Raw genomic sequence first — 10,285 nt, forward strand, 5'->3', positions numbered from 1 at the left:
TGCATGCAGCATTTGAATTGGGCAATGGTGAAGCACTGGTGTATGAAGCAGTAGCTTTAAGCAAAAAAAAAATCTTATCTTGGTTTTTTAATTTCCTGCTTCAGTTCACATATTAAAGCCATAAAAATGTTCATTTAAATAAATGTACTGGGGCAGTCTAATCATTACTAAGATATGATAATAAAACAGCATGGATATTTCACCTAATATGTTCATAGAAAATATATAGACGAAGCACATAGGCTAGTTAGTCACCCACACCAAAACCTCAAATGAAATGGTGGACAAAACTATCCTAAACTGGGTCGTGAGAAAGATACAGTAGGTGCATTTCCACTCCTTTGTTTCCACCTTTGAGCGAGTTTGTATCTGCTCTTTCTCAGTCTCTTCCCCCTCTCCCTTTCCCTCTTTCCCTCACACACACACACACACACACACACACACACACACACACACACACACACACACACACACACACACACACACACACACACACACACACACACACAGAGACACACACACACACACACACACACACACACACACACACACACACACACACCCCTTTTCTCTTCTCTTTGTTCTAATGATCATTCTGCACACTTACGACCACTTACCCAGAATAACAGTTAATAATAATCCCTGAAATTCCTGAAACAATTCTTCGGGCTTGTTTTTGTTGCAAATAAGATGGTTGGAACTGCAAGTTGTACCCAGGACTAAAGACGATTCTGAGCAACTCGAGGAGAGCAAACGCGTTCAATTTAAACAGAAAGGGTGGGGGTGCATTCAATTTAAAAACAAAAGGCGCCAGAGAAATGGAATTTACTTTGCAATATTTCATTCTAGTCATTCATTGAGAGAATGTACGTCTGGACGATGCTTTATCAGAACTCCCAGTGAGGGGGTTGGGGGGGGGGGGGGGGAAGAGGTGGAAGGAGTGGTTGTGAATCCATTTCAGCTCATCTTCAGGCATCGGCACAAAAGGAACCATGGTGGCATGGAGTCAGAACAGCTGCAACGAGAGCACAGTCAGGAATGTGAAGGCTGGCACCAACTTCCACCACAGCTCAAGGTAATCAATGTGGTGGCGGTGGGAAGGTGGGGCACCGCTGACATTATCAAGTGATTAGGAGATCATTTCCCTCCGCAGACAGCAGCACCTTTTGAACCCCTCCAGGACCGCCAGGCTGGAGAAATCAATAAAGCCCGGCGTACCTGGCCGACAGCAATCTAACGGAGGAGGAGGAGGAGGAGGAAGAGGAGGAGGAGGCGCTTCAACTCCTCGGGGCACCATTTCACAGGGAGGAAATGGGAGGCGGAGAATAGGCCGAGTGTTGCTGACGGAGGAATTCTCAGCCCCTCGGCCAAAGCCAGTGGAGGTTTTCCTCTCACCCTCACCCTCTCTCTCACTCTCTCTGTCTCTCTCTTTCTCTCTCTCCCGTTAAGAACCCTTGCCTACGGAGGGCAAGTTTTTGCTCTTAATGCCGGAATACCAATGTGAGGCGGTACAAAAGGCTGCTTGTAGACCGGGGCTTGGGAGCCGGTGATGCAGCTGACTATTGAATTTGTATGAAATGCTCTTAGTCATCAGTCAGTAATCCACTGTGGAGAGAGCCAAGCAAAAAAATAAAGACATACCACCACCATGACTGGCTTTTTTTATGCAAGAGGCTGTCGGTTTTCCCGAGCAAACATGATTTAGTTCCATTTTGAACTGGTCTTTTTCAGCGGTATCAGAAGAGCCAGCCCTGTGGTTAAGAAGCCCAATCTGCCAGTCAGGATAATCAAGCTCTCTTTCTCTATGTCTGGGCGTGCCTGAGTGTGTGTGTTTGTGTGTGCGTGTGTTTGTCCGTGTGTGTGCGCGTGAGTCTGCTCGCATGCACGTGTGCAATATGTGCGTGTGTGTGTGTGTGCATGTGTGTGTGTGTGTGTGTGTGTGTGTGTGTGTGTGTTGTGTGTGTATGTGTGTATGTGTGTGTGTGTGTGTGTGTGTGTGTGTGTATATGTGTTTGTGTGTGTGTGCAGTGTTTCCCCTAGAAATTTTTCCAGCAGCGGTGCTGTTGATCGTAGGACCCCCCCCCCCCCCCCCAAAAAAAAAAGAAAATGTTGAAAAAACGACTCCTTAAATGGTGACTTCTGGTGGATTTTGTGAAAGAAATGGACAGATTGAGTGTTACAAATTATGACATAACCATCAACACAAGCATTTACAAAGCATTATTATTGCAGTACTTGAACAGGATTATTCATGTTTTTCTTTCACCTTTTTCATTTCCATTATTAGTAATTATCCACTGTACACTGTAGGCTAAGCCACTGTACAAACTATTACTATTTAGAATTATTTACGATACATGATACATTCAAAAATAATCGATGTCCTATTTTTTTTTTTAATTTAAGGCATTAAGGCAAAAGGCAAAAGATGTTTTTTATTCCTCCCTTTAGTCAATTTCAGCATGGGTGTCTTAACTTTTGCACAGCACTGTATAAACTATATAGACTTCTCTTTCATGTCATTACACTGTATTGGTGCTATGCAAGTCGAATTGAGTGCCTGTCACTTTAAGGCCGTGACGGCCCGTGGGGCTTGCTTGATTCTCACGGTTTTAAGCTAACTTAGCAGCGTTGTTGTGCATGGTGCATACGAATATGTGGATGAAATGAATTATGTTTTCCATGTCATTTGGTAAAATAAATGTTCAAAAACTCTCGAAAATCTATCTTGGATCATAAAATCTCGAAAATCTATCTTGGATCATAGGAGATAAGTGTCTTGTATCATTTCTATAATTTTGGTGAGCTCTACAGGAATTACAAACTATCTCCAGATGTAAATGGTTGCGTATCCTATTACTCAAATTCAATTAAACCCACCAATAGGCTAGCTCGACCTTAGTTTCACAGCCTAGCTTTTTTTATCAACACAGGGCTTGAAAGCATTGCCTGTATCACAAACAAAAACGAAACAATGCGTGGAATTTATCTGGGAATAGGCTACTGAAGGTAGGGGCGAGCTACCTCGCTGGCGTGTTTAACTTGGTTCCTTGGTTAACATAATGTAGGCTACGTTTTTTTGCACAAAATTGCGTCTGCTAATAAACTTAAACATAAACACAAACAAGCATGATCTCCTGTGGAATCCCTGACTGCGCCTTCAACGTTAGCCTACTATTATTTGTTGACATCAAACCTGAACGAACGGCAGCTGTTCCTGAAGTTCACTTGTATGTTTTTTTTAGTTTTTTTTTAATTAGGCAACTTTTTTTGCAGTGGCGCTTGAATTCCAGGAGCGGCGCTGCGCCGCTGATGAATACATTGTAGGGGAAACACTGTATAATATATATATATGAAGTGGGAAGACATAAATAACTGAGAGAAAAGAGTGAGAGGAAAAAAAAAAAAGAATGGGGTTGAGAAAAGGGTGAAAAGAACTGGTCTTCGACCTCTCACTTTTGGACAAGTTACAGACCTCAGACCTCAGTTTCAGACAAGCCCTTGTCAGACTGGCTGCCGTCCAGTGGCTTTGTGTGCCATTTTTCAGCAACGTTAACCCACCCTCCCCCTTTGTCAAACATCATCTGGGGCCGTTTGACCAAAACCACTCCAGCCGCAGATGGAGCACAACGGGCAGCTCACTGGTCCGGGCCTAAGGACTGGGATGGAACTCCTCCAGCCTCTGCTCAGGAGGAGTATGGAGTCAGCAGATTAGCTTGCATTTCTTAAAGGCCTGTTTAAGGCTGCAGCATTTCTTGTTATTTCTGTGAATTTAGAGTGATCTTAATTGCTTCTTGGCATGCAGAGGGTAAGGAGGTTGCAAGCAACAGAAGGAACAGAAGACTTGTGGAAGTGATTTTTAATGGAGGTCCTTGTCTCTTCGTTGTGCTTAATTCCGAGCCATATTCCATTTTATTCATTATGTTTGAACAGCCTAATAAGTGAAATGTCTCATAGCACTCAAGACAAAAACCCTACCGATCTGTTCCCTCCTCAGCTGTCAGCTTACACACACACACACACACACACACACACACACACACACACACACACACACACACACACACACACACACGCACCAGTGTTTCCCCCTACAATGTATTCATCAGCGGCGCAGCGCTGCTCCTGGAATTCAAGCGCCACTGCAAAAAAAGTTGCCTAATTACAGTTTTTCTCAGTCGCTTTGGTGCTTTTTTCAGATCAGAATGAAAATTCTCATAACTATTAGTTCAACCTCCACAACATTTAGTCATTTGTGCACATCAGAGTAGCAAATTCTCCTTCCTCTGAACAAATTGCAAATGCTTTTGGACATGTATCAGTTGCTTTCATATAATTCTCTGCTGTTTTTTAACATTATCATTTGCTTATGTCATGTCAGTCAAAATGAACTATACTTATGGATACTGAATAGTCGTTCCCTATAAAACTAATAGTCTTCATTTCATTGCTTGAGTCATTACATACAAAATTGGTGAACTAGTTATCAAATTCTGTCAAAATGCTGTAGAATTGCAAAGAGCATACAGTAAAAATGTACGTATTCAGTGTCTTGTACTCACTCCCCTAACTACAGCAATGTGTAAATTTACTGTAGTTTTCAAATGGCTGTACAAGTACTGTATAGTGCTGTCTTGAGCATGTTCAGGTAGCGTCACCGAGTTCTGACCTTTTTTTGCATTGGAAAACACTGAGAGAACTGTCATAATGAAAACATGACAAAGCCATTTGACTATCTTGTTCATAAACGATGGTGTCAAGACTTCTCATTTTGATGACACTGACAGTTTCATTGACATGAATACGTGCTTTTGAGGAATGGACTATCCATTTTGAACAAGTGACGCACTTTTGCAGGTCATCCAGTAGGTTTTGCAGTTTGCACTAATTGTTTTGAGAAATGCACTAACTGCTGTGCAAATGTTAATAGTGATGTGAGAATAGCACCAAAGCGACTGAGAAAAACTGTAAAAAAAAAAAAAAAAAAAACATGCAAGTGAACTTCAGGAACAGCTGCCGTTTGTTCAGGTTTGATGTCAACAAATAATAGTAGGCTAACGTTGAAGGCGCAGTCAGGGATTCCACAGGAGATCATGCTTGTTTGTGTTTATGTTTATTAGCAGACGCAATTTTGTGCAAAAAAACGTAGCCTACATTATGTTAACCAAGGAACCAAGTTAAACACGCCAGCGAGGTAGCTCGCCCCTACCTTCAGTAGCCTATTCCCAGATAAATTCCACGCATTGTTTCGTTTTTGTTTGTGATACAGGCAATGCTTTCAAGCCCTGTGTTGCTAAAATACCTAGGCTGTGAAACTAAGGTCGAGCTAGCCTATTGGTGGGTTTAATTGAATTTGAGTAATAGGATACGCAACCATTTACATCTGGAGATAGTTTGTAATTCCTGTAGAGCTCACCAAAATTATAGAAATGATACAAGACACTTATCTCCTATGATCCAAGATAGATTTTCTTCGAGTTTTTGAACATTTATTTTACCAAATGACATGGAAAACATAATTCATTTCATCCACATATTCGTATGCACCATGCACAACAACGCTGCTAAGTTGTGAGAATCAAGCAAGCCCCACGGGCCGTCACGGCCTTAAAGTGACTCGACTTGCATAGCACCAATACAGTGTAATGACATGAAAGAGAAGTCTATATAGTTTATACAGTGCTGTGCAAAAGTTAAGACACTCATGCTGAAATTGACTAAAGGGAGGAATAAAAAACATCTTTTGCCTTTTGTCTTAATGCCTTAAATTAAAAAAAAAATAGGACATAAATTATTTTTAACACTCAATCTGTCCATTTCTTTCACAAAATCCACCAGAAGTCACCATTTAAGGAGTCGTTTTTTCAACATTTTCTTTTTTTTTTTTTTTGGGGGGGGGGAGGGGGTCCTACGATCAACAGCACCGCTGCTGGAAAAATGTCTAGGGGAAACACTGTATATGGTCCATTGCATATACCGTAGTCATATGACCGCAGTCCCCCAATCACTTACACATCTTGAGCTCTGTAATATTATTGATATTCAAACCAAACTTAAGCTATAGAGTAATGCTCAGATCCTCAATTCAAGGAAACATATTCTGATATTTAAGCCAGATTTACAAAAAAATTAAATGCTTCAACTCTACAGTAATTCATAGTTATGGTCACTGGTCACTGACATCATCGGTGAAATCACTTTTGGTGGGACTGAAATTTGGCCGTCGCTATTGAAAACTAGTTAATACCATGTTGTAAACACTGCAGCCAAAGCCAACAATGGCATACAAGTGAGTTATTTATGGCCAGTGTATAAACAGACCATTCAGAATACATGTTTCATAAATAACCTTACAGCTAAACCAAGCAAGACACCACAGGCACCCCCCCACCCCACCCCACCCCCACCCCCACACACACACACCGTGTCCGGCAATGATGGACTACCTCCCTAAGCCTGGAGAGGCCATATGACAAGATGTGCCAATGCTCCAGGAAAAGCCCATCTGTAAAAGTTCCACATGGCTTATGCTAAGCTGTCTCACCCTCCCCACACCAGCGGGAAGACGCAGCTTGAAGGCCAAGGCCTGACGGGCCCAGAGAGCCAGCCAGGAGGGGGCTGCTCCGGTGTCAGCGAGGGGTTATGGACGGCGGGCGGCCGGGAGGCTGGCAGGCTATATTTCACTTCCCCAGGGGGCTGGGGGGCATTTCCTGGACAGGGGCCGCTGGGCAGGTGGAAGATGGCTACCCGTCTCTCGCTATTAACTTCACTTTCCAGGTGTTGCGGATGGGTCTCGAATGGATGCGCACTGCTACGGGGGAGGCTATGGGAGTTGGAGGCTGCTGTCGTGGGGATGGGAGGGGAGGTGGGAGCAGGAGCAGGGGTGTAGCAGCATAAACCAGTTCTACATTTTAAAAAAAACTCCAAGAAGAGAAATCCAGGTGAAACACATATAGTGTAGCTACGGACACTCATGGGAAGATGTGCACCATCTGAGATGATGATAACCAGACCCAAGCCATAAGGTGGGGGGCACCGCCATATGACATGAACACCACTCTCCACATCCAAACATCAAATAAATGTCACACTTAAATCAAAAACCAAATTGAGTAATAAAAATATAACATTCCAGATAATAAAACACCTCCTCTCATCTCTCTCGGCAAGAAAGGGGCCAAAGGAAAGTTGGTTGAATTGCATGCAGGGCTACCAGTTTGTTGCCGGGTGGTGAAGAGGTAGAAATAAAGGCTATTTCAGCTTTATTACCCCTCAGAGCCATTTGGGAGACAGTCATCTGCAACCCTCCAACACTATCACACCACCGAAGACAAAACTACAGCATGGGAAATGGGAAATAAAATGACACCCTTGGCTAAACGCACCATTACACACACAGAGAAGCGGCAGCAGGCGCACTGGACGAGCGGAAGCTAGCAGCAGATGGAGCACAGAGGTGAAGAGTATCAGTGGCACTTTAAAGCCAAAGCTTTTACGCCAAGGGGCATTGCAGATACCAGTGAGGGCACAGAGGGCTTCGATTTTTAAAATAAATAAATACATAAATAAATAACTGGATCATCATCTCTTACATCTCTATAAACACTGATTTCAAAGAGATATTAAAGGTGCAACACTTCAGCATAGACCTACTTTTTTATCAAATTCAGCTCATTTTCTTCTCATGGTCCTCAAGCTGTACATGTCCTGTGTGTGTTCATGGTAATCATGCACTATCTGCTCTACAAACAGGAAACAAATAAAGTGGCTCTGACCCAGCAATACACCATTCCAGCCAATCTCAAGGAGAAGTGAAGGGATGGGTGGACTGATTTGTAAAGTTAAAATATCAACCATCATAATCTCTCTTTTTTACAGGGCAGCACAATGGCTGCAAATCAGAATAGCATTCAACTATGCAAAAAAAATATTTTGACAAATAAATGTTCATCACTTTACATGCAACAGTATCTGCATCATAATGAAGTATATCTGCAGATAAGGAACAATCTAGTAGAAAAAGCTGGGTCATTCTCATATCACTCCAAATGCAGAAAACAACAGTCTGTTTCATATCATCAGCCGTTCTCCTAAGGACTTCATGCAACAGGGGGATATATGTCCCTTCTGATAGTAGGCTAGGCTATAGTACCGTTACATTATGCCACTGCAGGACCCCAAGTTCACCTCAGACTGACAACACTGCAATCATCATGGAAAAGCCTTCCATGGGTTGATCATAACAATAAGAACAGACTACGTGCAGTTCACCAAGTAGCCTGTGTTAGCTGTTGAATGTCGAGTCTAATTAAATATTCAGTACAGTGTAGTTTGCGTGAGACTTAAAACTCAGGTTGAATTATTTGCCGAGGAAATTAATATCATTGCCCCAGCAAATGTTAGCAACTTTCCTGAAAACCGCTAGCTGTCTGATACATTTGAAAAGAAAACAGCCCGTCTGCATATCCGCCTACCTTCCTTTCAGCTGTAGCCTACCTGCCGTTTATAAATGAAAACCTTTTTTCAGATGGCACCGTGTCATTGTCACTAGGCTACATTTTAAACAGTAACATCTGGCAAAACGTGTCTGTTCGCAGTGGCCATTTCAGTTACGCGCTCGTAAAATACAGCTCCACCACGCAGTCTAATGATTTTGGGATACAGTATTTTTCAATGGCCTCAGAATGCTACACCGCATACACACTGGCATAACGATTTACACCGGACTAGTAGGTCAAAACTAGAAAATATACAAAATGTCTAATCTATTCAAATAAGTTATTTTCTTGAAGGTGTAAATGTCATTATGCATGTGCAACACTTATGGACGGCAATCTGCATCATATCACTGTTGAACATTGGCCAAATTATTAGATGTTCAGATGCAGTAGGCTACTTGAAAACATTTTTAACTCTATCGTAATTGTTAAATTACAACTATTTCAGAGTTGCAGACTACCACACACGAATAAAGACTTCTTCAAGCATATCATGACAACGCAATACTCAACTTTAGAGCTCTCTAAACAGCACAATCGAAATACTGAAAAACATGGAACAAAAGCAGTAGGAAAACTTCAAGCAGAATTACCTTTTCTCCTATTTTGTCCTCAAGCCACGAACAGACATCAGATTTCTTGATGAGCTGAAGTCCGGTCTGTACAGGGTAACCAAACGGAACACAGACATGCACTCGAGATTTGTTAGTTTTCCCACAGGACGTTTGTTATCACTGGATCTCACACACTGCGAAAGCGCGCTCCGTAGTACTACGTTGATCTACACGAGCCTACAGTGAAGGCGAGACTGCGTGAAAAACAGACCTCACCAGTCGCAACCTCAGCGAAGTCACGCCCTGACGCTATTGGCAGGGAGTCCATCCAATCAGATAGAATCAAACGTGATCAGTCCTTGTTTGTCATTTTCGGTAGCAGAACGTCTCAGACTATTGTGTAGCTCTTCACTAAAAAAAAATTCTTTTGATTAGGCTATGGAGCTCAATTGCTGGTAGCCTAATGCTGATTTCTCTAGCCAGTGTCAAAAAACGGTTAAATGATTTATGAGCTGCCTGCTTATTATCATCTCTCTTATCAGCTCATCGCAAAACGTACAAATTCACATTTGACAAGTTATGCACGTGGACCGTTAAGTTGCAGTATGTTGCAGATCAGCTACTGTCTGGTCTCCTGTGGATTTCAGTTATATTAAATTACTAAAATCCTGAGTCATTTAATGAAAAGAAATTCCTCTTGGTCTGAATAAAATATTCTCAAAGTTCATGCTCTGGCCTAATTGAAAATGACAATGGAACAAAATTATTCAGCACTGCTAAAATCAATTTGACACTCACAGCCTAGTAAAAAAAAAAAAAAAAAATAATAATAATGTTGGACATTACTTTGATTGCATATTCTCTTTCGTCTACTTGGGGTAGAAAAATGTGATGACATGAATAAAAGAAAAAAGGTTTTAATAGAACACAGTCAACATCAATTAAATATAATGATTGTATCTAGTCCAGCCCAACCCAGGTAGAACAAAAAGCTGGTGTATGCAGAGGTGAAAACAGAGAGCTTTTGTCCTTCAGAGACAGTGAGGGGATGTAAAGGGGTCTCTGATATTTTAGCATGCCAAGCAGATATCCTCATTGCCTTCGGAGAGACGGGTAGAAAGAAGGCGGGGAAGGGCACTGAAGATAATGACGGGGATCCTATGGTTCATTGGCCAATGGCCATGCAAATGTCTAATCATTACCAACCCTAACAGGGGGTGTGGTGGCCATGCC

General features: G+C 42.1%; 1 protein-coding gene across 3 annotated transcripts in view; it reads right to left on the reverse strand.

Annotated features, from left to right (window-relative positions):
- sema6cb (semaphorin 6Cb) overlaps positions 1-9,289 on the reverse strand; it is a 114,111-nt gene extending 104,822 nt beyond the window's left edge. For all 3 annotated transcript variants that reach the window (XM_076280693.1, XM_076280694.1, XM_076280692.1), the window contains exon 1: positions 9,092-9,289. The gene's annotated coding sequence lies outside the window, so the exon portion shown is untranslated. The remainder of the gene's footprint in view (positions 1-9,091) is intronic.
- Positions 9,290-10,285: the final 996 nt, after the last annotated feature.

Source organism: Alosa pseudoharengus, unplaced genomic scaffold, assembly GCF_046254945.1.
Source record: "Alosa pseudoharengus isolate Yale_2024_CS ecotype anadromous, Long Island Sound unplaced genomic scaffold, YU_APseudo_1.1 YU_APseudo_1.1_scf_12, whole genome shotgun sequence".
Classification (NCBI taxonomy): Eukaryota; Metazoa; Chordata; class Actinopteri; order Clupeiformes; family Clupeidae; genus Alosa; species Alosa pseudoharengus.